This window comes from Strix uralensis, chromosome 4, assembly GCF_047716275.1.
Source record: "Strix uralensis isolate ZFMK-TIS-50842 chromosome 4, bStrUra1, whole genome shotgun sequence".
In the NCBI taxonomy this organism is placed as follows: Eukaryota; Metazoa; Chordata; class Aves; order Strigiformes; family Strigidae; genus Strix; species Strix uralensis.
Window position 1 is genome coordinate 43,240,785 of NC_133975.1, and position 27,941 is coordinate 43,268,725.

The 27,941-nt window shown below is 36.3% G+C and overlaps 1 protein-coding gene across 1 annotated transcript in view; it reads left to right on the top strand.

Moving 5' to 3' along the window:
• SH3RF1 (SH3 domain containing ring finger 1) overlaps positions 1–27,941 on the top strand; it is an 89,585-nt gene that overhangs the window by 2,212 nt on the left and 59,432 nt on the right. The gene's annotated exons all lie outside the window — the stretch shown is intronic.

Sequence of the window (27,941 nt, forward strand, 5' to 3'; positions counted from 1 at the left end):
CAGATAGTAAATACAGCAAAACAAAGTATTTTTGAGAATTGTTGTGGATTTCTAGCAAAACACATCAGCGTTCTTGCCATTATTGGTTTACTGTTATGTAAATACCTGTAATAATACTACCTTATTAAAACTCTCAGTTGTTAAGGAGAAGAAAAGCATCTCAATACCTTAACTGTCTTATTAAAAGGAAGTCAAATAGAACAAGGTAATTTATGTGGAAAGCTTAAGTAATTGTTAAGGATAAACATCCTGTGAAGAACACTTGAAATTGTTCCTAGTTTGTCAACTCTAGAGACTTTATTTTGGCTGTTGCGCTTTAGGTGATTCCGACTATCAGTAAATTTCCTTTGAGTTAGATACCACGAATGTTAAACATGAGCAGGGAAGTTATGTTCTTGTTGTTGAAGTCCATAAAGGTTTTGCCATTTGCTTCTAAGGGGTTACGTTTTTACTTCTCTTCCTTTAAAAATAGATCTTTGAATTACTGTCATTTAGTAAGTTATTTGTACTCTGTCCTCACCTCTTCTTTAGTCAGTTTTTCCTCAAAGTATCTTTTCTAAGTGATTTGGAAAATCTATGTACTGTGATGGGAAGACATTGCCTTCTGTCTGTACTGTTGCTTTTTAGGATCTGTGCAACCTGTAGACTCTGTCATACCTTGTAATCAAGACTTAGTAGCCTCATTTGTGATTATCCATTCTAGAGCCTGTATTGGGAAATATAATTTTATGAGATGACTGACCTTGCTTTGTTTTATTTAATGACAAGGCAGAACAGCTTCTCTGAAAGGTCTTGCTGCCCACTTTGTGATGGCTGCATATTCAGAGTTTCTGTGTTTGAAGTGGAGTTTCTAAACGGTTTAGGTGGTTTCCTTCTTGTGAAGTTGATTTTATTTTTAAGAAATGACTTAAGGAGTTCCAAGGAGAGGGCTTAAACACGTATCTGGCAGGACTAGTCTTTATTTTAAAACATAGCTGAATGATTTAGTTTACCAGTTTACTCAATGAAGGAAGCCTTACACCGATTTGCCCTCAGTTGTGCTTACACGATTGGAATATCTTTAAAACATCTTAAATACACCTCTTAAGTTTGCATGAGGATTTAAAATACAGGTGTTCTTCCATTAGATTGTATTGTTTTCTCTGCTTGGTAGAGACTCTCATTAGGTTCTTTACTTTAGAATATAAAAATAATAATTATCATGCCACTACCTGTTAATGAGTTTAGTTCTGTATATAGATTAATTGGTAAGGGAGGAGAGATGGTGATGTGTGGTGTTTTTTGTGTGTGTTGTGTTGATTTTTTTTTTGTTTTTGTTCTTTTGGAAGATAAACCTTAAAAAAATACTGCAAAGAAGCTTCAGCAGTATCAAAACCAGTCTGGTCTTCTCCAGAACCTGAAGGTGTTTACCATGATACCTTGCATTTGACAAAGCCCTTCAACTTAAAACAAAATACCCATCTAACTTGTTTATATATTTTCTTATTGACCTTTGTAAAGGTCTCTGTGTTTTCAGAGACCTCTCCTACAAAAAAGGTTTCTGGTGTGGCAGTGTACTGTATCTGTGAATGGCTGTGCTTCAGAGTTTCTCAAAGCCTTATTAGAGAAAATAACTCGAATGTGGAATATTCTCTCTCTTTTTTTTAAGTGTTCTATAATATCCTGTTGTGCAACATTTGCATTTCCAGATGTTGCGCAGAGTAGAAAGTGATAACATATGGAATGTTGCTTCAATTTATTAGTTATTCTGTACCGTGTGTCATTAAAATTGTGACCATGTGCATTCCTTATGCAATTAACTGATACTTGGTGTGTATTAGTGATAGATTTCAACATTTTACAGTGAGGCTTGAATACATCTTTGTTTCTGGGGTTTCACAGGCATTCTTGTGTCTTCTTTCCTTTGGGAGACAGGGAAAGATGATCTTCTCATCTTTTGTCCACTTTGTCCAGAGCTTGCTTTACTAGGAAGGCAGTACTTTTAAGAACACGAGCCGACTCTGAGGGATAAGAAGTGGGACATGATAAGAGCTTTTCCTTTTTCTATATGAAAAGTGTTTTTAAAAAAAAAAGTCCAGAAAGCAAAATGCCAATTTTATGGACAACGTTGAAGTGAATGAATGCCCTATTTGTTTTGCTAACTATAACATAAAGATGATTGCAAATACAGTTTCTCTCTGGGAATTGAAGAGGAAAATCTGTTTCTAGATGAGTGGCAGAGTCAGATTTCCTAAACTAATTTTGCTGAAGGGGAACTAGTAAATGAAAGTTGCTGTTAAGTTAAATGAAGTGAACATGGATGAAGGCTGTTAAGTCATAAACATTCTGCTTATACCCTGAAGTAATACTCATCAAGTAAGCTCATAAATGCCCTTTCAGAAGATGCCATAATTTTCAGAAAAGGTTAATACAGCATGTAGTGCAGCGTGATTTCCTGAACTGTATCAATGACTATGGAGCTGCCAGCCCTGTTATTGCACAGCACTATGTATATTGCATTCTCTGTATTATGTATGTGGTGACACGTGGCAATAAACAAACTAATGGTTCCTTGAGTCTTAAAACTAATGAAGCTGGGTGGGTGGTGGGGATTAACAAATCCTGTGCCTTGTATCTCCCCCACTGCAATAACCCTGCTTCTTTCTATAACCTCTGTAATCTTTCACCAGTGTAACAACTGCAATTTCTCCTTACAAGTTCTTAACCTCTTTCTATTCCCTGCTGTTTTGATGCATAAAGCCTTCTGTACCTCTCCTCGGGTACTGGTTGGACAAAGGCAGCATACTGCTGTACCTGATGGAAAACTCTGCTGACTGCCCAGCACTTCTGTTCTGAGCAGCCAGCTTGCCTGGGAGAGCAAATAATAGTTACACTCATGCTGCAGCTTCCTCTCTGGTATGGATGCTAATTTAATGCTTTCTGGTGGTGTTTTTTTTTTGTTACTGGTAAGTGAAAACCTTCAGCTAGGTTGATAGCTTGGAAGAGCTTTAAGAACCACAGTCAGCTGTCAGATCTGCTTGGGACTGGTCATCAGGAGCAGCTTGTTGAGGGACTGCATGATCACATGAGCTTTGTTTCCTTCAAAAGAGCATATGAAAATTTTAGGGTACTTCCAAATTTTTGCTTATGTTATTCATCTTGTCATTTTCACGAAGTATGTCAACCAGGTATTATCTTAAGTTCCTTATCATAGTTTTACAAGGGTATGCTTATTGCAGGAATCTTAAACGTAGCTGTGTGCATAACTTGATAGATGTTGGAGAGCTGTTCTAATTTTTCTGCTAGAGGATAGATTTAAGGTGATGCACATTTAACTTCCCTTGAATTTGTATGTACCTAAGACACACTGGTTCTCCTGCTAGTTTCTTTATAGTCCAAGTTTCCGAAGTTAGGGCTGTCTTCTCAGCAGAACCTAAAGCAGAGTTGTCTAGATAGTCTGAAATCTCATCGCTGTCGAACATATTTTTTAATAATGTTTTCAGCTGTTCTCTGGACCAAGTGTAGGCAGGAAGAGAGAAATGAAGGATTCAAATGATCTCCCTTTGAAAAGAAAAGCATGAATAGCTCAGAAGTTGGCCATGCCTGATAGAGTTGATGCTTATGCTGAGTAAGTATTGATGGTGTAATTTAACTGTATTATACTCTATGTCAGAGGGAAATTTTATCAAGGAATGTTACAGTGCAGTCAATGGGAAAGTCCTAAAGCTTTTCCATTTTTTCTTGTTTTTATTCTGGAAAGCTGATAGAGACCTCTGGCAATACCACTTGTGGTGAAGTCTTGAAATGAGAGGGTAAAGGAGCATTACAGGCTATTAGAAGGTGCTCATTCAGGTGTTGAAGTGGGCTTTCTAACTGCAGCAATAATTTCTTGCTCTGGGCATTCCTAAAACTTCATTTTTCTGTTGAGAACCACTAATATCTGAGATATTTGAAAAAAACTTTTAAACTGAGGTGGAAACTAAAACCCACAAACAGGAGGTTGTTTTGTGAGCTTCTGCTAATACTCAGCTGTGTTGCATTGTAGTGTAAACCCACATGTCCATTCTCATGCTTGTGTAACACAGGAAAGCAACAGTAAAATTTTAAATTCCCACATCCATACAGCCTTAGCAGCAGTCATTTGTGATCCAGTAGGCTTGCCTGGGAACTGCTGAAACAGCCTTAATGCCAAAAAGGAAAATAAATGGAGCCAGGTTCTTTTCCCCCAGCCATGGTATTTGAACTTTGCACACAACTTGGGCCAGTAGGGACAACGGGCCACCTTCTTGTCCGTGAGGACTTAAGCAGGTCAGGCTTCTCTCTCTGTTGGACTTAATGCATGATGTTAGCAATCGGTTTTCTTTTATCCTAACCACCCCGAAGAAGGGAGCTCAGGGTGGCAGCTCACACAGTTTGACTATTTAGCAGGATTCAAAAACCTGATAGGAGCTGAAACAAGTGCTGCTGTTGGAGGCACAGCACTCGCTGGTCTACTGAGATCCTGGCAGAAATTAGTTATCAAAGGAAACTTCTTAGATCAGAGACTTTCTAATGATTGGAAAGCAACAATGGGACACAAAATCTGCATTCGCAGATCAATAACTTTATTAAAGGATTGAAAATAAATATGGGGATTGCCACGCATAGCAGCAGGTGTAGATTAGAACAGATGTTAAAATCCTCTCTGAACAGGAGTTAGCAGAATAAAACAATAGACAGAAATGTCATATCAGTAAACATCTGCTGGTCAGGTACTCTTAGAAGAGGCTCACATTGTGATAATAGATCAGATTATAAACTTATGCCACTTGGGGAAACAAGTGGTTGCAGAAATATGCAAGAGACAGTGGCTAATGCAGTGAGTTTCATAGTTGGCATTTGTGATGGTAAGCTGGAGAATCATTACTTGATGATACCTGATTTTGATTGTGTTTGTATGAATTTGTACAAAATCTGCCTTCCCCTTTATTTAAAAAAAGAAAAAAGTGTATCTTGTTGTTGTCTGTGTAGTTTTAATTCTGCATTCCTGCATGTATTCCATCCTATAAAAGTAGAGTGTCGAGGTGCAACTTTGACATGTGAAATGCCTTAATTTGAGAATGTGGAGGTAGACACCTATTCATATTCCGGAGTGATCATTAGAAAACATTTTGGGAAGTTTCTCTAAATCATGTATGCATGCTTTTGTTTCTTCTCACACTTGTTGAAACACTACATTCTGCTTTTACATTTATAATTGCTTGTACAATTTTAATTACTTCTATGTAACACTTGTATATCTTATGTTAAGCTAGAGAAAAATTAATGGAGATTATAAATATAAAAGGAAAATAGACTGTCTCTCCTGCTGTTAATGTGTTTCCTCTCAGAGATAAGTAATTAAGAGAGGGAGTATAAGCAAAAGGAAGAATTGTCTCAGTATCTAAAGGCATTGGGCTAGGATTGAGAGCTTCCGGGCTCAGTTCCTGGCTCTGCCACAGACATCCTTTATAACCTTGCACAGAGTCATTTAAAGCTCTTTGTGCCTCTGTTTCCCATCTGCAGATATGACTGATAGTACTTCCTTTGTTTGACTTGCTGTTTAAACTGTATATTCTCTAGGGCAGACATTGACTTTTTTATTTCAGATATATCTATAGGGTGTTTTACAATGGGTCCACAGTCTCAGCTGAGGTCAGTAGATACTGCTGTTCACTCTTTAAATCGTTGACTTCCACATTACTGGAGAGCTCTTCAGAATCCATTTCCTGTACCAAAGATGGTCCAGTGCGTAGTGTTACATTGTTGAAAGGATTTAGTTTTGTTTCCATGTTTAATAGGGAATCGCATAAATACCTCAGGGAGGAAAAGCCAGACACTTAAAAAAAATCTGTGGAAGCTGGTGTTCCGTTCTTTGGCTAGAGAAATCTGCATCCGACTGGCACACTGGTGTGTAGATTTGAGTGTGTTTTGAAAAGAATAAAAAGAGAATATCTAATGTGAATGGTGTTGGTAGTACAGGAATATTTAATTCCATACTTTGAACCTTGATAGCAATCTTAAACCTGCCAGCTAACATTAAGCTGCTTGATAAAATAGCTGTGAAACTCGTGTAATCCCTCTATTTAGAAAATAATTAGTCTTTGAAGTTGATTTATAAACTAAAAAACAAATCCATAGTATTTTAGTTTGATACTTAAATTCCTTCTCATTTTATTTCTGATACCCTTTTTATTGTGTATTAGTGGAAGATGCTGTTGTGGGATTGCTTTGTTTTCAGGTGGAAGAGGGGGCTGTCTTTATTTCCCTTTATTCTCGATTTAATATTACTCCATTTCTGTAGATTCGTTTAAAACCCCCTACCTGAAATAAAATGGTGTCTTTTTTCCTCCACTTTAATTTGGCTGGTGAGTTACAGGTTATTGCTCTACTCAGAAAGCTTTGATCATTCAGAAAATTTCTGTGCAGAAGGGAAGTCTAAAGCCCTTATTTTTAATGGGCTTGTGAAGGGGAGCAGTTTTTTTTAAAGGGAATAAAAATCTTTTCATTTTTCTCTTATTATGACAGAAATCAAATACCAATAAAATTGCTTTAGATAGGTGGTCCAGGGTCTGATTAGAAAAGTCAGTCAGTAGTGCTGTTGCTGTGTTTCTGTATGCACACTGTCTGGCTTTCTGCAATGGGTACCTCTGGTTCGGTGGCTTAATAGACATCCTGTGCGGTAGGAAGAGCCAAACGGGCTGACTGGGATGGGGTCAGCTAGGAATCCTTCTCCTCCCCTCTCCTTTACTTAAGTGAAATGATTTCACATGGTACTTCATCTTCTTGCCCCCGTGTTTAGTGCATTGGTAGGAACTACAGAAAACGGCAAGCCTGAAACTTCAGCTTGGAAACTTGTTATGTTGCGTTGTTTGTCTTTCTGTTGGTGGACTTCCCCTGCAGTGCATTTGGCCTTCTCCTTATGGTATGCTTAACACTTTCCTTGGTCTTTTCTTTGTCTCCATTGTTGTCCTTTTATTCAAATGTTCTCTCACCTCTGATCTTAATGTGCTACTTCCAAGAAAAAGAAAACATATATTTTTTTCTTCCCTCTTGTGTCCAATTTGTCCTTGGCTGTGTCAAACATAGGGAACATAAAATAAGCAATAAGAAAGAAAATGTTCTGTTGAAGTATGTGGACTACAGACACTTGTGGTATTTATGACTAAATCTGCTAAATGAATGGAGAGTATAGAGTGTAGGTTAATATTACTGTATTGCTTAACCTCCTTTAGTTTGAAAGTTTCTTTTTTACTTCTCCTTTAAATCGTTGCCTATATGCGCATCCTAGTGTGGGCAACAGTGTGTCTCAGTAATTAAAGCTGAAATATCATCTGGTCAGCCTGTTCATACATACACCTTGTTACTGTGTGTGCAAAGGGAAATCATGCATCTGTTATGTCTCAATTCCTGTCAGATGCCTTTTTGTTAGTAGACAGAAAAGCTCATCTCAAAATCAGCAGTGAATTCTTGGGTCAGTTGCACTAGATCAGTTTCTTTGCTTTTCTTTTTCACATCACCAAATCATAATCTTTCTGGAGAGCAGGTTTTTGTGGACAGAGAATGGCTGCTTTGAGGTGAGCTGGATTAATTTTAGCAAGTGAGCGGCTCTGAGGTGGGAGAATCTCACATCCACGTGCTCTTTTTGGACTTGTTATCTTTCCTGAGTATAGAGGGGGCACTGTCCTCTGATTGTCAGACTAAACAGTGGGGCTAGTCCTAGTTAGAGCCTTGCTGCACTGAGAGTGTTTGAATAACTGCTTTCGTTTATTGTTGTCCCATAGATATTGCTGGTCTTTGTCAGCACAGTGGCAAACAGTTAAGTCTGTTTTCTCTTCTGCATGCTCTTAAACATCAGGAAATCATAGGCACTTGGGAAGATGCTCTGGGGATAAGGACAATCACTCCAAAGGCAGAAACTGAGTCCAGTATTTGGAATTCTTTGACATGTGATGCTTATCTGCATATCTTGAAAATGCCATTCAATGTTTCCTGGAAACATGCAGGTTTGGATTCTCCAGGTGAGAGGAAACTGAAACATAGAGGTCAAACTCAACTCTTCATCTTTAATTTACAGATAACTGTTACCAAATCTGAGCCTGCTAGACTGTGGCATGGACGAGCAATCTGCCATGGAAATAATTTATCCCGGTACCCTTAGAAGCTTAGGACTGTGATGCTCATCTGACACTTCTTGTGGCACTCAAGCATGTGATTTGTTATCCAAAGTTAAGGTTTTTTGTAGCATAAGACTATGAACACTTCAGAATTTTAAGTAATACAATTTGTCGTCTGAGTCTTTGTTCCTATCTTATTTGGCCTTTGATTAATTCACCACCACCTCTAGTGGCACTTATATTCTTATAGGTTCTGGTTTTAATACCTGGGAGTTTATCTGATCTCCTAAAGATGAGAACAAGATTCTCTTGCGTGCATGTATGTGCCTTGTCTCTCTTGCACAGTAATTTTGTTTGAAATGGTGCTGATAGGCTCAGCCTTCCACATAATAATTTTAAAAATATGGTGTAAAGTTGTGGGCTTTTTTAATTGAACGAAAAGCTCTGGTTGTCTGCTTAACTGTTCTTTCTATCTTTTGAGTTGGCATGATTCTTCAGAGTTGAATACAGATTGTCCGTTTTTGTTTTCTGTAAATGTGCAAAGTATACTTTTACAGTTTCTAGCTGGGAAGTATGCTATTAATCATAAACGCATCTGATCAAAGGTAAGCATTTCCATGTTGCTTAAAAATTAATACAGATATCATTCTCCTCTTCTCTGAAGCGAAGGAGTGCTGCCACTGTTCCATAGAAGTGCATCAGAGTGTCCTCTTGGACTTCATAACACCTGAAGCACTCCTCAGTCTTTAGTGTTTCTTTGCTAATAAAACTGATTTTGTTTCATGGCATTCGTGTTGCAGTAAGGTGAGGGAACTCTGCTCTCCTTTTTATAAAGGAAAGATGGGTGTATTACCTCTTTTGACTTCCTCTTCTCAGCATCTAAACTTTCAAAATACACATGTACATTAAAAGCTTTTTAAAGAACTGAAGCACTGTTTTATGCTGTGTGAACCACAATCTTACAAGACAAGCTCTGGTTAAAGAGAAAGGTACTCACTCTTCTCAGGCTTTCAACCTGCTGAACTCAAGAAAAAGAATGTAGTCTTACATGCACAGAGGAGTAAGGATCAATACTGAACAATTTGGAACAAGTGTGTTCAATTATTCTTTATTAGCATGCTATCTAAATTCTTTAGGTTATAGTCTGCATTTTATTTATGTAAAAAAACCTGGGGAAGAATGAGGCGCTTCTGCCTGATTAAAAAGTGTTAGGATGAAAAGTATTCAAAGATAATCAGATGACGATCTGAGTTGGCATATATAGGGCATAGCTGTTCTAGAAGCTTATTTTAAACAAATCCAGCAAAGATGAGTTCAGTGTGCTGCAGTAATATGCCTTGGTGAAGATGAAGCTTTTATTCTGAAGCTAAGAGCTTGCTAAAAGAAAATCAACGTCTCATGGACCTTCACTTGTTTGTGTATGCCAGTGCCCTACTATCTCACATGGTCTTCTTTTTCATGAGCTAGATAAAGATCAGAGAAGAGGCTCTTAAATCTTACCCACACTAGCAGAGTTAAGCCATTTTCAAAACCTGTTTAATTTAACACAGTTTTAAATCCACAGCCTTATTAAGTTAACAAGCCTTCAGCCTTGCCACCAGGTTCTGTAATCCTCTTAGATCTTCAGTCTAAGCAGGGCAGGGATAGTCAATAAGTAGATGAATAGATGATCTTTCAGAAGACATATAAGTCTCCCAGAAGTAAGTGTTGATTTCTACCCTGAGTTTTGAAAGGTTGAGAAATGCTGATCTGAACTTTCATTGAGTATAAGACATACTACCACAGTATCTACAACTTGAGGAAAAAGTTGAAAGGACTACCACTGAGGGTTTTGTTGCAGGGGGGGGAGAATAAAGGATTTTTTTTAGTGCATTAATATCTGGTTTACAGCCCAATAAAAATGAACTAAATTGAAATATAGAATGAGGTAAGTAAAAATAACAGTTTGTTTCCTTGCATTATGCATATGCAGATTAAAAGCTTCTTTGTGGTTGGTTCACAAGATATCTTTGAAAATCAGTCGGTCAGTAGTCTGTGAACCAGAATTTAAAAAACATTAATGCAGATAATGTGGTACTGGCCACCACTCCAGTCTGCATATTACTTCTGTTCAGTTTTGGCTCTTCTAGCTCTATTGAACTTAACGTGTGTCCCTCTCCTGAGCAGAGCTCCTGAGGTAGTGGAGCTGGAGGAAGGGGAAAACACAGTTTATAGTGGAAGAATTCAGCCTAACGTGAGGATTCCTGCCTGACATGTTCACACAGCACCAGAGGAGCAGAGGAAGTGAATGTGGGGTGCAAGTCAGGTCCAGGAGATGCCAAGGGTGCCCCTGCATTTGGAGAGGGTGGCAGAAGAGCTGAGCACACAGCGAGTACAAGGCATGAAAGCGATCACTCATCTTGTCAAAAGGATGGGAGAAGGCCTCTGGGAGGAGATGACTGAAGAGCAGGGAAACTTTAATACTGATGGGTGATAAAGACGCAGAAGGCCAAGTAGTAAGGGAGTGGAGGGATAGTAAATTATGTTGAAAGAAAAAGTATGCTAGTAGATTTGGAACATAGCAATAGACAGATTGGGTAAAAAATAACAGAGAAGGAAATTGGATTGGGCAAATGCCTCTGCTCCCTGAAATTGAATTAGAGACCTGGTGAGGAGGAGGTGCTGGAGAAACAAGTTGAAGTGGTGGCTTGATGTTTGAAAAAGGTTTTGGAAAGCATCAAAATAGAAAAGTTGATATGCTGGAGTTGGCTAGACAAGAGGTGAGAACAAGAATGAATTTTAATTTTTAATTTTAAAATACCGTGTATTTTTTTCATTGTTTATTTTGAAATAATGTATCAGGTACTATGTGGCACTTAAAATATTTCAGCTCCAAAATGGTTGAAGAACTTTCTATTCAGTACTGTGAGGAGTATTTCTGGCGTATCTCTCAAGCACTCTGAGATTCTTCATAGGATTCTAAAAATGTCAATTTTGTTACTAATAAACTATTCTCACAGTTCTTATAGAACCAATAAAGCTACAAATTTAAATGTTCTGTTCAATGAACTCAAAAAGTATATAGGAAAAGGTGGGATAGTGTCCTTAAGAATTGCTTGGAAATTGGAAAAGATTCTCAAGGAAGAAAAAAAAAAAGGAGCATTTGTGACTAATTCTGATTTGGTATCATTTGCTTCCATGTTTCCTCAGTCTTTTGTGTAGTCCTTCAGTTAGTAATAGCTGAAAATAAGGACGTAAGCATCCTACCAGCATTACAGAGCATGGCTACAATCTTGCATACTAGCCTTTTGAATTTAGTCATGACAGCTAAGAAGAATGAATTTTGTGGGGCAGATTCTCCAAGCAAAATAATGGAATATTTTCAGTATGTTTTCAGTCCCTTGGAGCAGCTCACTTTTCCGTAATACAGTTGAAAACAGAACTATCTTTCTAGAATTATGTTTTCAAAATATGTTATTTTTGTTCAGTAAGGGGGATTTGTGTTTACTTTCACTAACAAGTGGAATTGGTTTTTCAGTGGAGAAATAGAATAGCTAGTGGACTGTTGCTGGAAACAGATTCCCAAAGCAGTTTACAATTTCAAGAAATACTTATCTTCTCACACTGAAACCTCCGAATGCAGAAAGAAGCATAAGGGTCAATGAAAGCTGATTACTAACTTCAGCTCCTGTTGTTGGTATATGCTCATTACTCAGGAAATCTTACTTTTTCATATATTCAATTCAGAATTTTGTTGCTTGCAACAGGGAGCTGATGTTATTTGTTTCCCTATTTGTTATTTTACCAGCTCCCTACGTTTAAAAGGAACAGCATAGAAGAGGTCAAAATTTATTTTAAATGGTGTAGAAGAGGAACTGGTTATTCTACACACCCCGTACAAAGGTTGGGTGGTTTTATTTCTTTAAAAATAATAAAATGTTAAATACTGTGTCTTAAGCAGTTAAATAGGAAATATTCATAATTGTGTATCTAGCAATTGATAGGGAGACTTTTTTTTTAGTGTAATACTCTTGTTTCAAATCTTCTGAGTTTGCATTAAAGGAATCCAAGAAAAAAAGGGGTATGAGTGAAAACAGCACAACTGCCAGGAAGTGTTTGTGCCCTTTTTTCCTGCAGCAATCATGGAATTTTACATGCAGACTCAAATGCCATTTAAAAAATATTCTCTGAGTAAAATTTTATGTAACGTGGCATCCTTAATCCTTTTAGATCTTTTGAAATATGTGTAATGCACATGCAGTTAGACTATACCACACAATTCCTTATTTTTTGATGTTAATGGGAGTTATGAGAGTTAATGAGATAAATTGGTTGATGAAGTTTATGCCCTTGTTTGTTGTTTTTTGTAGGCTGTGGTTGTTCGAGTGGGTGTATATTTTTGTCTGGAGTGTACTGCTCAATTCACAAATGAAGAGTTTAGATTAGAAATGGTTAAAAAAGAAGCAATTAAATTATTTTAGAACCAATTTTGTGTGTGCAGTAATGGAAGGGTATGGATTTATAATATTCAGAGGCACAGTCCTCAGAAGAAATCCCCTGTGTTAAATTTTTTATCTGCTTACAAGGGGATTTCAGTGCAGCTTCAGTTACATATAGTCAGATTAAAGCCCACTTGCACACAGCCAGATTGAAGTTCAAGGTAGTTTATCCAAATCAAACAGAAGCACTAACTTGGTCTTTGTAATTAGACGTGTTTTAAAGCTTGAAAAATCTTGTAGCCCAGTATGCAGTACCCACAGCATATTTTATGACTGGGCTTGGTTAGTCTTGCCTATAGTAAATGGAAAGCAAAGTATTCCAAATAATGTGTTTCAAGAAAATTTTAAATAGTTGCCTCCAGGAATTCCTAAGTTCTGTTTGCATAAGATACCTTATGATGTTGGAGAAATCCTCTTCATGCTTAAACAGATAATCTCACCCTCAGATCTGGAGGTTGGCTGCAGTCTCGTTTAGGAAATCATGGCTCACTCTCTTCCAACTGCTATTTACAATGTAAGGTTAGGAACCCACACCTTCCTAGAAACAGCATCTAATTCTTGGGAAGTCAAATACTTCAAGTTCTCAAAGCTAGAACATTAGTAAGAATTTGTAAGATTTCAGATAAACTGAAATCAAGTTATGTACTTACTTTCTAGGTTTGAATGCATGAATGTGTTTAAAAACTCAGATTCACATTCTTTCCGCATGTTTAATTTTGAGGAAGGAGGTAGAGCCAATGAAACTTTTGGTAGAGTGTGGCTTTCTGACTTAGGGAAAAGCCACTGTTTTGTACAAAGGCAGACCAAACTCTGCACCGATCAGAATTCAAATGGCAGGGTTTTGTCAGCACCACAGAGCTCTGGTTTTGGGTGCAGACTCCAATTACTGAAGTCTAGGCTGAACATACCGTTAGATGCCAAACTGTGTTTTTGGAGTAGGTAGTTGATTTTTATTAAGATAAATAATTCTGAATGTCTTAGTAGTGGTACTCAGTGGATGAAATAGCATTTTATTTGTGCTGTGTTTTGAAAAAAGAATATTTTTGCAGATTCTTTCTTCTATTCAGTGTATTAAGTTTAATGGAAGAAATCTGTCCAGAGTGATTTTGTGTAAACACTCACTGTGTTTATATTTTTCAAGGTCTTGTAGCTATAGAAATAAAATTGCAGTTTTGAACTTTGCTATTAAAATATACACTGGAAAATATTCTTTTGGAATACAGAAGAGTGTTAATGGCTTCCATGGTAAAAGTCAACAAGTGCGGTAGATATCCTTCATTAGAGGGACACTAGTCTTAGTGTGGTAGCTGAAGCAATAGAAGCTGCTGCTGAAGGCGCTGATCAATATAAATCTGGAACAGGGGAGACTCTGAGGACTGATAAAACTGACCATAAATACCAGAGCTGGGTCATTGGTTAGTGCCTGAAGAAAAATGGATTTTCTGAGAGAGGCTTAAAAAGAAGGAAAAAAAGAAGCAGCGTTGTGCATGAACCATCAAGGCAACAGACAACCTTCTAGAGACAGAACTTGCTGGTAGCACCAGTTGCAAAATACATGGGTGCTGTTTCTCCATCATGTTATTTTCAGAGAATCATGATTTTATGAATGTTCTTGGTAAATACTATTTTGAATTATCATTTTGTCTTTCTATTGAAGTTAAGCCAGCAAGGACCTATGAATGCTGGCTAGCCATTCAGATCAGGGGCTAACAAATACTTTGTATTTTATCTCTATGCTTTCTGTCTTTGCACGAGTTTTCAAAAGACACTGGAGAAACAAAAGCATTGGATACAGAAGTCCCCTTTTTTGTTTGTTTTGTCATTTTGTCAGTATGCATTAAATCTGCCTTAAGTGAATCACCTTAATTAAGGTAATTCAGCCTTTGATTCAGTACTTAACGTACTGTGAAGGTTGGTACTGGTGATTGTAGTGACTTAATCATGTAGACTTTTGGCCCCCCTTTCTAAAACTGAAGTTGTTTCACTCTGTGAAAAATATCCTCTGAAAAAAGGATTAAAACCCAACTGCCCACATCCCAGGCGAGTGCTTGGGTCATTGGGCCGGAGAATTGTTTTGCTGTCCCTTCCAGCGCTGTAATAGAGGTGAAGGGGAATCCATGCTGGGACATCTGTGGTTTGGTGGTTGGATCTCATGTCATGTTGGATCATGTATTGCAGGTACTAATGACACTTTTTATGGAAATAGCACCTTTTTCTTTTTTTCTTAATCTTCTTGTGTGTGTCCCCAATGAATTATTTGGTGAGATAAAATAATTCTTATTGTATATTTTGTCTAGAAAGCTCAAAATTAAGTATGGCTTGAAGTGTGGTTTTCCTCTATTTTTTGCCTGTCATATGGGGAATGTAACATTTGCTGTTTATGTTGGCTTAGCTGTGATATTTCTCTTCTCATTTTCCTCTGTAATGTAAAGATGAGTAATTTAGGAGAAAATAGTTTGTTTCTGACTTCTGTTTTTAATGAGAAAATAGTATCTCTTGGGATGAACTTTCAGATGTTGGAGCATTTTTGTTTTGAAAGAAATTAATATTTATCAAAGCATAAATTAAACTTCACAAATTAAATTGCTTTTAAAAAGCTTTAAAAGCATACATAACAGAATATTACATTTCAGGTTAGCTATATCTATAATCTTGTGGGGATTATATGTCTGCTATTGAAGGAAAAAAACCCAAAAATAGTAATTTCAGTGTGATATTATTCCCTTAAAAATAATAATAACAAGCAAATTGCACTGAGGTGTATGTGGACTTCAGGTTTTCATATGACCTTGATCCATTGTATCTAGCCTTTTACTTTTTCCAGTTCAATGTTCTTCGCTTAATAAGAAATGAGTGTCAGGTATGTTCTTTCTAGGTGGTAGAAAAAAATGATTACATTTTGCATGCTTTCTGTTACAGCACAAAGTGTTTGAAAGCCTGAGTAGTGAATCTGTGTTTAAAAAGAATCACTGAGCAGTGTAATGTTCCTTTGTTTCCTTTTTTAAAAAAGCAATATAGAACCACGATCTTCTACCTCCAAGGAAAGAGAACAACCAAGGCTGTACAAATGTAGTGTTATTGAGCAGTACAAGTACATACTGGTGTTATGGCTCTAGATGAAGACTAACTGTTTTACTTGATGCATGCAGATGAGGGCATAAAAGTGACTGTAATGTGCTATAGAAAATGCTGGCACTGGAAAGCTGAATTGCTGGTGTGTAGAAATCATCCCTTTGTTCTCTTTCCACGTTCTTCACTTACTCTGTGCAATATTTCAAATAAAAAGCAAAACTGGGATTTTTAAGAGTGTATTTTACTGTTTGCCTTTTTTTAATAAAACTACTTTTTTATGTATCGCTTTATTCAGCCTAGAGAAGAGAAGGCTCCAGGGAGACCTTATAGTGGCCTTCCAGTACTTAAAGGGGGCCTACAGGAAAGATGGGGAGGGACTCTTTATCAGGGAGTGTAGTCATAGGATCAGGGCTAACAGCTTTAAACTGAAAGAGGGTAGATTTGGATTAGATGTAGGGAAGAAGTTCTTTACTGTGAGGGTGATGAGGCACTGGAGCAGGTTGCCCAGAGAAGCTGTGGCTGCCCCCTCCCTGGCAGTGTTCAAGGCCAGGTTGGACGGGGCTTTGAGCAGCCTGATCTAGTGGAAGGTGTCCCTGCCCATGGCAGGGTGGTTGGAACTAGATGATCTCTTCCAACTGAAACCATTCTATGATGATTATTTTATTTATGTAAATTACTTTCATGTATTGCTTGAGTTTATTTTTTTAAATCTCTTGTTTTCAAGGTGCTTTAGTGATGATTGTCTTATCATAGCTATAACGGTTCTGAAACTCATAGCTTTGTTGCAATTTGTGTTGGTGTCAACTATTTAATATAATTTTGAATCTAGAAACGTGGTCACCTAGCAGAGTGTACACAGAAAGGGCTGCTGGGCTGGCTTGGCACGCTCTGGTCTAATCTGCTCAGGAATAATTAGTACAAGTATTACGGATAGTTCCAGCCAGGCAGCATTAATACCAAGTTTCTAAGAAACCTTTTGCATCTAGTTTTGTTTCATTAGTATTGGCAGTGATAGAAGCAGAGGATTGTGCTGCCAAGGTTCTTACCAGTGTATGACCTGGGCTGTTCTTGCCTGGGGGTGGAACCCAAAACACTGGAGTGTAGCTTACTTCAGTACTCTGCTTTAGATGTTGCTTAGATGAAGGGTGGCTAAATTAGGGGAAATTCTTACTGTATGTGATGTTCTGCTGGAAGCTTCTCTGAAGCAAATCATCCTCAAATGGACAAGACTGTTAAATGCTAAGCCTATCCACCAGCATTTTCCTGTGTGTGGTTTTAGTGTTTGGATTTTCAGTTTGTAACGATAACACTGCAATGAAATGTGCCACCAAGGCATATCAAAACTGCTGTGACTGTCAAAAACTGAATGTAGCCTCTAGCACTTTAACAGTAAAAGTAAGCTGTTCATCTGTCTCTTAATCTAATATATTGCTGAGATGAGAAAGAACTGTTGATAAGCAGCAGAGTCTTTGTGAGTATAGACTTAATAGTAGTAGATTTAATAATAAAGTTTATTAATGGAAGCCTTGCCCCACACTTGCTCTTATTGTAATTCAGTGTGCTTTCCATGACAATTATTGGTGAGAGATCTTAATTTAAATGCTATTTTCTGAATCTAATTTTAGGCACATTTTTTGCAGCAGGTTTATCCCACATGCTTCTTCTGCAGAAACCTCTTGTTGCAGTCAGGTGGGCGACATCAAATTAGACACTCTCACCCAATTGTGTTTATATTCTTAAAGTCTTTTGCTAGACTCACAAAAACATGGCTGTTAAGATGCTAGATACTGCACCTTTGATCACATAGCTGAGCTTCGATTTGGTTTCCCAATGACCGGTATTCCAAAAGGGACCCACTGCTGGTAGCTCATAGGTAGCACTGAAAAGCAGCACACGTCTGAAATCCTGCTTCTCCACAGCTGAGTGAGTTAATTCTGAATTGTAGAGATTTCACGGATATTCACTGTTTGAAATCCTTTCCTAGAGTTAAATTGTCATGTTGATGGTTCCTTCAAAAGTTATTTTTAATTTAAAAACAAAAAACTCCCCCCAAAATAGGGCAGTCACTTAAAACAACAACAGCAAAAAAACTACCCAGTATTTCAGTGACTTGAGCACTTCCCAAAATACATTAATTTTTCATTCTCAGTTCGTGGAGCTGTAGACTCAACTTCTGGAGGGTGGGCACTATCTACCCAACTATATGCTGAAGAGCTGTAAGGTGTCTCCACCCTCTTGTTCAGGTCATACCAGAAAAAAAATAAATTGATTGACTCAATTGCAAAAGGTCGTTGGAAAATGAACAGTGAGTAAGGTAACTACCAGGACGGATATGCATCTCTGATTCAAGAAGATCTGATACATTTAGTATTACTTGATAACAAATGTCAAAATCAGCACAAGGGATGGTATTCTCTCCTTAATTTCCCAAAGGTAAAATTGAAGTTTGCTTTAATGTGGTGAGCGTAGTAAGTGCTGCTGGAGGCAAAATGCTAAAATTCTGATATAATACAGTTGAAATAGATACAAGGTAGTAAAAAGCGAATTTTTAAATCAGGCACAAAAGCATGAAACAGTCATAGCTAAAGATTGACTTGCATTGTAGGTCAAATGTTATCAAATCACTTGTATGTTAAGCAGGTCTTCACTCTCTGTGAGAAAAGGGTTTTTTTGGTTTTTAAAGTTTTGGGTTTTTTGTTTATATCTCTTTTGCTTCTTAAAAAAATCTCAGTGACTTTAGCGGACACAGTTTTAAGAAAAGAAATTTTAAATGAATGCCTGACAGTACTTAGATTAATCTGGATTTCCCGAATGAAAATCAGTCTATTTGATTAACTCAAATGGAAGGTGGAAGGGAAAGAGGTGTCAGCATGCTGACTGGGTGAACAAGAGTCGCCTCTAGTCACTATCTTAATTTTTTAAGATAACTTGTATTTGCTTTCAAATAATTGAAATTTGACAGTCATTTTTAGTTTCAATATTCAAATTTGACTTAAAGGCTATTTTACTATACACCTTTTAAAAATCAATACCAGATAATATAAAATAATGTGAGATTAAATATTCATTGACAAAGAAAATGTTCTATGCTCTTATTCAGCTTCCTTACAAATTATGTAGGGGAGAAATCCCTCGTAACAGAAAACCTGATGTTAGAGATGCTTAGAGAGTTTAGGATTCCAAGCTACTGTAGAAATTGCTGCTTTTAGTAATATTTCTGACTCAGGAATTATTTGGGAAATAACTGAGACACAAGCTATGAGCTATGCAGTAGTTCCTGCCCCTAAATTATTCTGGGGTGTGGCAGTGGTTCACTATGTGTATTTCTGCCTTCATCTTGAATGAAATGGTCTCATTTATAGATCAGTATGTAGATGAAGGAGCCTGGAACAATAGGTTAAATTGTAGTCTTAAGTGGTATAAATAAGGAAAGAACCACCAGGTCCATGAAGATTTTAGGTCTATGTTACATCTAAATACAGAACCTAAACATGGTTCTTAAAAATGTGTGACTTGACTAGTAGTAGGAAAGTATTAATTTCTGCAAGTGAGGAGAAGATACTGAAAATTAGTTTCAGTGTACATGTTCTGTATATAACTATTGAAAAGGCACAAGAAGGTATTATCAAATAAGAATTTTTATTTTCTTACTAGTTATTAACTTGGTGGATAAATTTATGGAAAATCATATTTATTTATAAAAGAGGTAATGTGAGTATTCCTAGGTTTTTGTGAGGAAGAGGAACAAGAAATAATATTTTATTAGTTTCACCTAAGACTATATCTGCATTTTAACAATCACCATTTTTTCCTCATAGTTTTTTTTTCTTGCCATTAGATTCTCCATTCGAGTCTGAGCCCTTAGTAGAAAGATTATATTACGATGCCAAAATACTTTATAAAATGTATTTAATGAATTGGATTGCTATTTAGATCCTTTTTCCAGCAGATGGGAAGATGAGGCCCCTAATTCTCAACAAGTACATTCGAATGGAACAAAGAGAGTTAGGTTGACTCTCACTCCCGTAGTCAAGATGCATTTTACATGCCACTTACTTGGTTTTTGACTTTCCTTCTCTGCTAAACTTTACTATCAGAGTAGTTTACCTTACTGTCCATTGCAGTAAGTATAGCAAGCTGTGAAAATAACATGTTTTCAAAGGTATGATTGAAGCCCGTTATTTCCTTTCAAGCAAATAATAGGTTGTACTAGAAAGTTGTTTTCACTTCAGTGTGTGTGTGAAGGTGGAGGCACAGGAACACTATCAGTATGCTTCTATATTTAGTAGTCAGTGTATTCATACATTCATAAACATTGGTATATTTATGTGTTCAGCCAATGTTACATATATAAGGTACCTCAACACATTATCTGTCCTGCACTCTTCTATTTCCTACCATATTGGCTGTTTTCTCCCATGCTTTGGTATTACATACTTGTGCTACACATTGTGGTCAGGATCTTTATATGGTAATTTTTTGTTGTGTTCTTTCACTCTTTGAGAAATCAATATAGATGAATCACCATCTCCAGTATACTTTTTGCTGTGAGAAGCTCAAGTACATGTATTGAACAAATGTGGTTTATTTTTGGAGCAAATAATGAAATATTATGGCATGAAATTAGATAGTTTGGTCTGTTTATTGCAAAAAAAATTTGCATTTTTTATTTCACAGGCAGATGAAAAGAGAAATACCGAGCAAAGTTAATCTTTGTCCAGTGCTATATCCAACACTCTTTCATAGTGGTTGTATAACTTAGTTCTGTTTATTCACAGCTAAGATTCTTCTTCTTTTTTAGTTTGTATTTATCAGGTTGTTTTTTTCTTTGCTGATGGACTCGTACTTTTGAAAAGAAAGGTAAAACAAACATACTAGTTTGTGGAAAAAGAATCAACTCCTTCTGAATTTGTTGAATGACATGACCTTGCGTCACAGCTCTAGAATGAATCTAGCAGTATTCTTTCAGTTCAGGTTCATGTGGTCAAAGGCTGATCCCTAGCCCAGCCATACGAAAATACAGCAGTGCATGAATTTGATAAAATTTGTATCTTGCGAGAGAGTATTCTAGGTAAACTGTGGAGATTTTGTAGCTTTTTGTAGGCTTGGGTGAAGTTGTACGTTATGGAAAAGAAAGAAAGACTGGAAACACTTAATAAATCTGAAAATTACAGGATGAATTTAGAAACTTCATTTTTTTTCCCTCAATAATAAAAAGTGCATTAATGAATGCTAGCTCATAGTGAGATACTGTTAAATTCCAGCTCTTAAGTTGAATGTATGACATTGGGCAAATCACTTAGTCTCTCTGTGAGCTGAATCATGATCTTTGACAGGTTTATCTGTGGCAATTTAAACTGTTATCACTCCTGCCTTCTGCTGAAGGTTACTGACAAAGTCATTTTAGGCTAATTGGCAGGTTATGAACTATGCCTGCTGATGAGCTAGCACATGGGGTTTTTTCCTGTTGTCCTTGCCAAATGGACAGTAATCTTCAGCAGGAAAGTGGAGTAGAAAATAGAGGCAATAACACTTTACATGCTGTAGTAATGTCTACCAGTGAGGATAAATTAGTATTTAGTTCTTGATCTGTGAAATAGATAGAATACCTTTTATTTTTTTTTCTTAAAAAACTTTGTCCACTGCTTATTTGCTTTGTACCCAACATTGAGCTGGGGTGTCAGAAATCATCTTGTGCTGCAATTAGATATTGGAATGAGGAAACAGCCACATGCCAAATGTGGACAAGTAATACAAGACAAATAATACATATCTCTAGCTTACGCAGTTAAATATCTCAATTGTTGTAATTTATAGAAAGCTTGCTGAAGTCAATTATTTTTAATTTATTAAATATATGAAATGTGCTTTCTTCTATGCTAAATTTTTGGCCAAAAAATTATTACACCCAAACCAAGTCTTAAAAGTAGTAGAGTTTTATATAAGCAGGTATTTGTTACTGAAATTGTAAATTACTTGATTGCAATAGTGGACTTTCATTGCTAAAGCAATGAATGAGATAACTAGTAGTAGCAAACAGAAGTAGAACTGTTTCTTTGATATGATTTTTCTAATTGTATTTTGAGGCCTAATTTGATTTTTAAAAAATATTTTTTCAAGTACTAAGTGGAGCAGATCTGTTTTTTATTGGATATTTGTCATTCAGAAAACCCTGCATATGTCTTTCTGGTTTTAATGAAATGAACACGTATGATTTGTATTCTTACAAAACATTTAGTTTCTGACACATTTGAATCTCCTTTGTGGGTGTAATAGATAAGAAATCTCAAACATGGAAGTACTGCATATTGATGGTGTTTATGTTAGAATATTGTGTGGTATTTTTCAGATGATATATGTTGCTTTTGAACTCTAACACAAGAAATTAAGGTTGCTTACTCATAAATGAGTTTTTAAAGATTCTATCTACACACTTGTTGAAATGGAAATCATTGTACTGATGAAACGGAATGAATAGAAATTTCTCAATGGCAAGGATAGTATTAAAAGAACATAGGCAAGTCTTGGCAAAATTGGTTACAAACCCCCTGTAGATTATAGCAATATAATCAGATTTTTTTAAAGCATAAATTAGATTAACTGTATAGGGTGCTGTGTTTGTGATTGTTTCTTAATTAATGTTTAAGTATTTCTATTATGCATTCAGTAAACAGAAAAATGGTCTTATTCTAGCTGTATGTGTACAGCTTTACTAATATGCGGTTGAGTATTCACCTCAAAGTTATAATTAAACTAGAATACAGTCTTGTCTTTAGCCTTTTTCCATGTGCAATCCTTAATTAATTGCATAATGTCATAATACAGTTTTAAAAACCTGGATACACAGGTGTTTTGATTTACTCTGTTTAGAGCGATTAAACTTTAATCATTCATATGAAGAGTACATAATCACTGCAGAGCATGCTGTGGATTACTTATAGTACCTTAGAGTAGTAGTAAAAATTGAAAAACAGACACTACCGAAGTTTCAACATTAAGTTTTCTGTATGTTATAATACATAACAGAAGAGAATCAAGCTTCTCTGCCTATTTAATTTATTGATCTTTTTGAGAACTTAGCTGTACAAATTTTTATAATGAGTGTTCTCTGAGATATGTGGTAGATACACAGGTTTCTTCTAACTGGTTTGCTACAGTTTGTACAAACAAGATTTTTTTTCCTTGGCATGGTGCTTTTTTCAAGGCCAGATATTCTTAAATTAATCAGTAATGAGCATGATTTACCCACAGAACTTGATGCTTTATTTTGGGCTAGTTAATGTGATCAGGAGGTTAAATACAGAAAGTTTTATCCTATGGAACAGAAAGAGTTGAAATAACCAATTGTGTACATTACCACATTAGTTGTAAAAATTCTATAGTATAATCTTTCCTAAAAGTCAGTATGTATGCTTCGTTTCAGAGTATGGCATTAAAGATGCTATCAAATTTCCGTCAGGCAGTCAGGAAAGGCACAAGAAGCGTTATGCCCTGTCGCTACTAATAATCATGACTGCCAACATTCAGAGGTTTTGCTCTCCTTATTTGAAGTCTAACTCAGCGTCTCATGCTGTTATGAGTAACTACAAATATCTAATATTGGAATAGGAGCAAATGTTTTGGGTTGCTCTAGGCAAATTTTGATACAGAAAATGTAAACCATGAGCTGTGGCATCCAATATTTTTGTTTTAACTGAGGGTGGTCTTATTTAAGCTTGTTTGCTACTTGAAGTAAAGCCCCTAAATCACCAAAATCAGAAATTTCTGTGTTCCGTGAAAACCTTTTCAACGACTCCCACATTTGACTACATTTTTTTAAGCTAAATTTCACTTTTGAATTAAGAAAATTAAAAATTAAGGTTTTTTCCTTCAAATTTTTTCTTCATTCTTCATTGAAAGGGAAATGTCTGTCAGCTGTATTCCTCATACTACCATCTTGTTCTTCAAAAGCAGACTTGTTTCCTAAGTACTGGGGACTTGCAGGCAAATCTAAAGTAGGTTGACTTTTTCAGTTCTTTTTTGAAGTTTGATTTTTGTTAATTATTGTAAAATGTCCTGACAGAATACACTATGTATTTTTGCTTCTGCCCTGTGTTTTCTTCAAAAAAGTAATTGTTTCAGTAAAGGAATAAAGCAAAACAAGCAAGTTTCATCATTTTCCAGTTCTTCTTAATTAGACATTCTTGTGGGTTTAGTTTACGTTATTTATCATCCGGTGGTAGCCAAAAGCCTTTTGTTAATGGTAGTTAGAATAGATGTGATACTTCCAGGAGAAAATGGTATTAATTGTCTAGAATTCTTGCAATCTAAAAATTGATTGCAGTTCAAATTACACTAAATATGATTAGAATTACTGTTTGTCTGATGGATTGTGTGTATGTTACCTTACACGTGGGGCTATGCAGAAAAGAATATTTTTTTTTTTTAAATCATTTTTGATTGAAGGCAATCACAATGTGTAAGCCGTATCAACTTGTAAAACAGTATTATTTAAAAGGAATTTAGTCCTCCCTCATCTCCATGCTGGAAAAAGGACAAACTTTAATTTGTACTAGCTAGGCAAAGTTGTCTTTAGTTGCAGGAGTGGGTATAATCACCCCCCTGAACCCTCCTCCTACGCATCCTTTACACTATTTTGCAAGCATTTAGGCCTGCACACATCTAATCCCAAATGTTCATGTATGAATGCAAAATTTAAAACTAATTGTAAAATGTAATTTTTCCTTGGTTCCTATTAATCTGAAATGAAAAAATGCCCTCGAAGAGAGTGACTCACATTGCTGTATTACAGCATTAAAATGCTGAACAGTTTTCCAGGAAGAAAACTCGCGGCAGAGCAGGTTTCTGTCCTGCTAGCAGCTGGGCTGTAGAGAAGATGCACATTCTTAGGCTGTTGACTGCTTCTCCTCTGAAGTGGCTGGAGTTTTTCACTCTTACATCTAAAAGATTAAAGCTACTCTTACATTGAGTTTTGGTGAGTATGTAGGAGGCTATTTGAATTTTTCCCCTGAAGACAGAAGTTCAAATACTCCTGTCAGAATGGGAATTGGTCCCTTTTAACTTGTGCTGGTATTTGTTGCCCTCTGAAGAGTAAGATGGTAAATATTGCTCATCCCAGCAGGCAGCTGGAAGGCAGACAAGAAGAGCAGCTCTGCTAAACTGCCAAGGATTCAGCCTGAGGAATGAGGAGCCAGTTGGCAAAGCTGCAAATGATTTGGGCTGATCTTTACACCTATTTGTTTGCAAAAGTTAAGATGTTCTGAATTAAGGGATGGATTGCGGGAGGGCCCATTTCAAGTCCCAGTGTTAGCTTCAGCGGCAGGAACCAGCTAATGGTTGTGTGAATGAAACCCTTTCCCTGGTGACTGGTACAGTGACTGGCAGCTGGGTTATTAAGTGGGATTGAAAAAAGCAGAAAAGAAAAAGGATAAAGAATGAAATACCATGTTCAACATATCAGCTATCCTTTTGTAAGAGAGGCCTCTGGTTTTCCACAGCAAGCAGTTTGACGTGATATGGAACTACCTCGTTGTGTGATTTGACATGATGTTGTAATGTTTCCAGTGGCAGTTTTCATTGCATGAGACTGCGAGGTTTTGGAGCCCCAGAACTATAAGTAAAAGGAAAAGGGGAAACAAAGACTTCATTTTTCTTGCTAGTATGTAGCACGGGCGCAGGGAAAAATATCTGGTGAACTAAAAGAAAAGGAGAAGAAACATTCTTCCCTCCAGGGTTGCTGGTTCATAGTAGATGGTTGTAATCTTGAATCTTTTCAGTGTCTCCTCATCCACATCCTCTAGAAACCTTCCCCCCACCCCCCCAGTTATTTAAATTGTGCCTTTCTCACTGAGTTGACTTAACTGTCAATGTCAACAGTGGTGTTAATAAAGTTTTGTATAAGTCTTGTAACAGTAAGTTGTTGGTAACTGTTTACATGTAATGTTGATTTTTAAAAAGGATTATTCAAAAAACTTATTTTAATCTTTGTATCCTCACTCTATATATTTCTGAGTTAGGTTTGATTACCAAAGTGTATTTTAATATGTAGGAGTTCTAGAGTACTTTAAAATTTTGAGCTTTTGCAGCTGCCATTTTCCTGTAATCTTTGGATGTTTTTGTATTTTATTACCGATATCTTTACTACTCTTAGGCAAAGAACTGTGGTCAAGGAAAATTTTTAGTTCATTGCTGGCTGTGAAAATGCCATTCTTGCATAATAATTGAGGAAATTGCAGATAATTTGTCTTTTAGACTATTAAGTTAAAATTATTCCTTTCAGGTACTTTTTCAAAGACATTTTCAAAGAAACATACTGTACCTCTGTATATGTGAGGAGTGGTTATTAAAAAAATTTACTCTCTGCTAATACTGGCTCAGCTGCATCAGTGTGTTACGGAGACAGGAGGTCTGCTTTTGTTCTTCAGCGCCAATGTATCAGAAGTAGCAATAGCAATAGCATGAATATGTTGTGAAAACTCTGTGTGAATAAGGGTTATGTCTACTAAATAAATTCAGAGTTCCTAAGGAAAGGTGTGAGTATATGAAGATTGCATACAGGTTGGTCTGAGATGGGTGGGAGAGCAACCCCTTTTCACTTACAAACATGTGATGAAATGTTGGTGAAGATATGGGAGCAATGAGAAAGAAGAAATAAGAGAAGATAGAAATATCCATAAATTTTATATTTTTATTTGGTATTTCATTGTGTCTATGGTTAGTCCACTAAATTACTAACTACTTTTGATAAGTTCATGGGTAAAAACTCTTTCAGATTACATTGGGGTACAACAAGAATATTTGTCTCTGAGCATTCTCCCAAGTCCTAATGATTTCCTTTTCTTTTTTTTTTTTTTCCCTTAGACTGAAAGAGTCTATATGTTCTCTTTTAAAGACCAGAACAAAAGTGGCAGGGAAAAATAAGGCAATAATGAGCTGCAATGTGTTACAAAAGGATGAATGACATTCCTAAGGGAAACAAAGTAGGAGGGCAGGGCAAAGGTCATTTAAACGCTGGACAGTAGCAGCTATTGTCTGCTGGGAAAAATGAGGGCCAACAAAAAAGCATATTTCTTCTAAAGAGCCTATATTCCCTGCAACAAATATTCATAGAAAACAAAACAAACTCTAACCTTCAGCATTCTCCGAGTGCTTCCTTCTAAGACTCAAAGTCCATAATGTATCTGCAAAATGGAAATCTATTCCCAAGGAAGTTAGTTACGTTTTAACTGTGTAAATTTGTTTCCCTAATGTATTCAACTATGTGTTTTGAGGAATCAAAATGGAAAATAGTGCATTTTCTAACTCGTATGTTAAAATATTCCATTCTTCTGCTGTGTCCAAAACACACTTTGTATTCAAATAGCGTAGTGGGTCTTTATTGCAGAAAGCTGCTGTTCTGCTTTTACTATCAAGCTGCTAATGAACTAGCTTGTGCCAAAATATGAAGGAGTACTAGCACTCGTTCACCTAGAAATGAATGTTTTGTCTGACTTCTGGTAACACGTAACCTTACATTTCTTACTTGTTTTGAGAAATAGAGGAATAAGAGATTAATTTTTTTATAGGTATAATAAAATGCACAAATTCTGCTGTAGTAGAGATGCTGACTACCCGTGTAATAACAAGCAATTTCTAAGATGAGTCTGTGCATTGCCATAAGCATAAATGCGTGTGTGAGCACTTTTAAATCATCACTTGTGATTTTAAAAAGCATTTTGCAAGCTATAATAACACAGTCATTGACTATTGCATTAAATAATTTTTTGAAATATTGATTGGTTTTTCTTGGATTTCCTGACATAATCTGTCTTTTTTTTGAGTAACTGGAGTTCCACTGTACATCTGGATATGGCTGATTTCTAATTCATAGATCCTTTGAAATGCTAATATACAGACAGTATATAGAAAATAGCTAGGCTGATGGGCAATAGCTTTTCCATTTTCAGTTGCCTGCCTCAAATACTGTAATCCTAACTATGAGTCAGATTTCAAAATACGCTGTCAGGATGAGAAAGTGTGTAACGCAATGAATTTAAACGGTCCATTTAATAGAACTTTTTTTAATATGTAGTGTTAACTGCAGTAGTTTTCTGAAGTTTGTTAATTATTCTACACTGGAAAATACATTTGCAGAGCATACTTTTTCAATGATATCTGCCTTCAAGTAGGATGTGGAGGTTGAGGAGAATAATGTATACATTCACTTTTTTTTACTATTACTATTTTTAACAACTGGGAAGTATACCACAGTTATAAAGTTTTTAACTTTTTGTGCTTA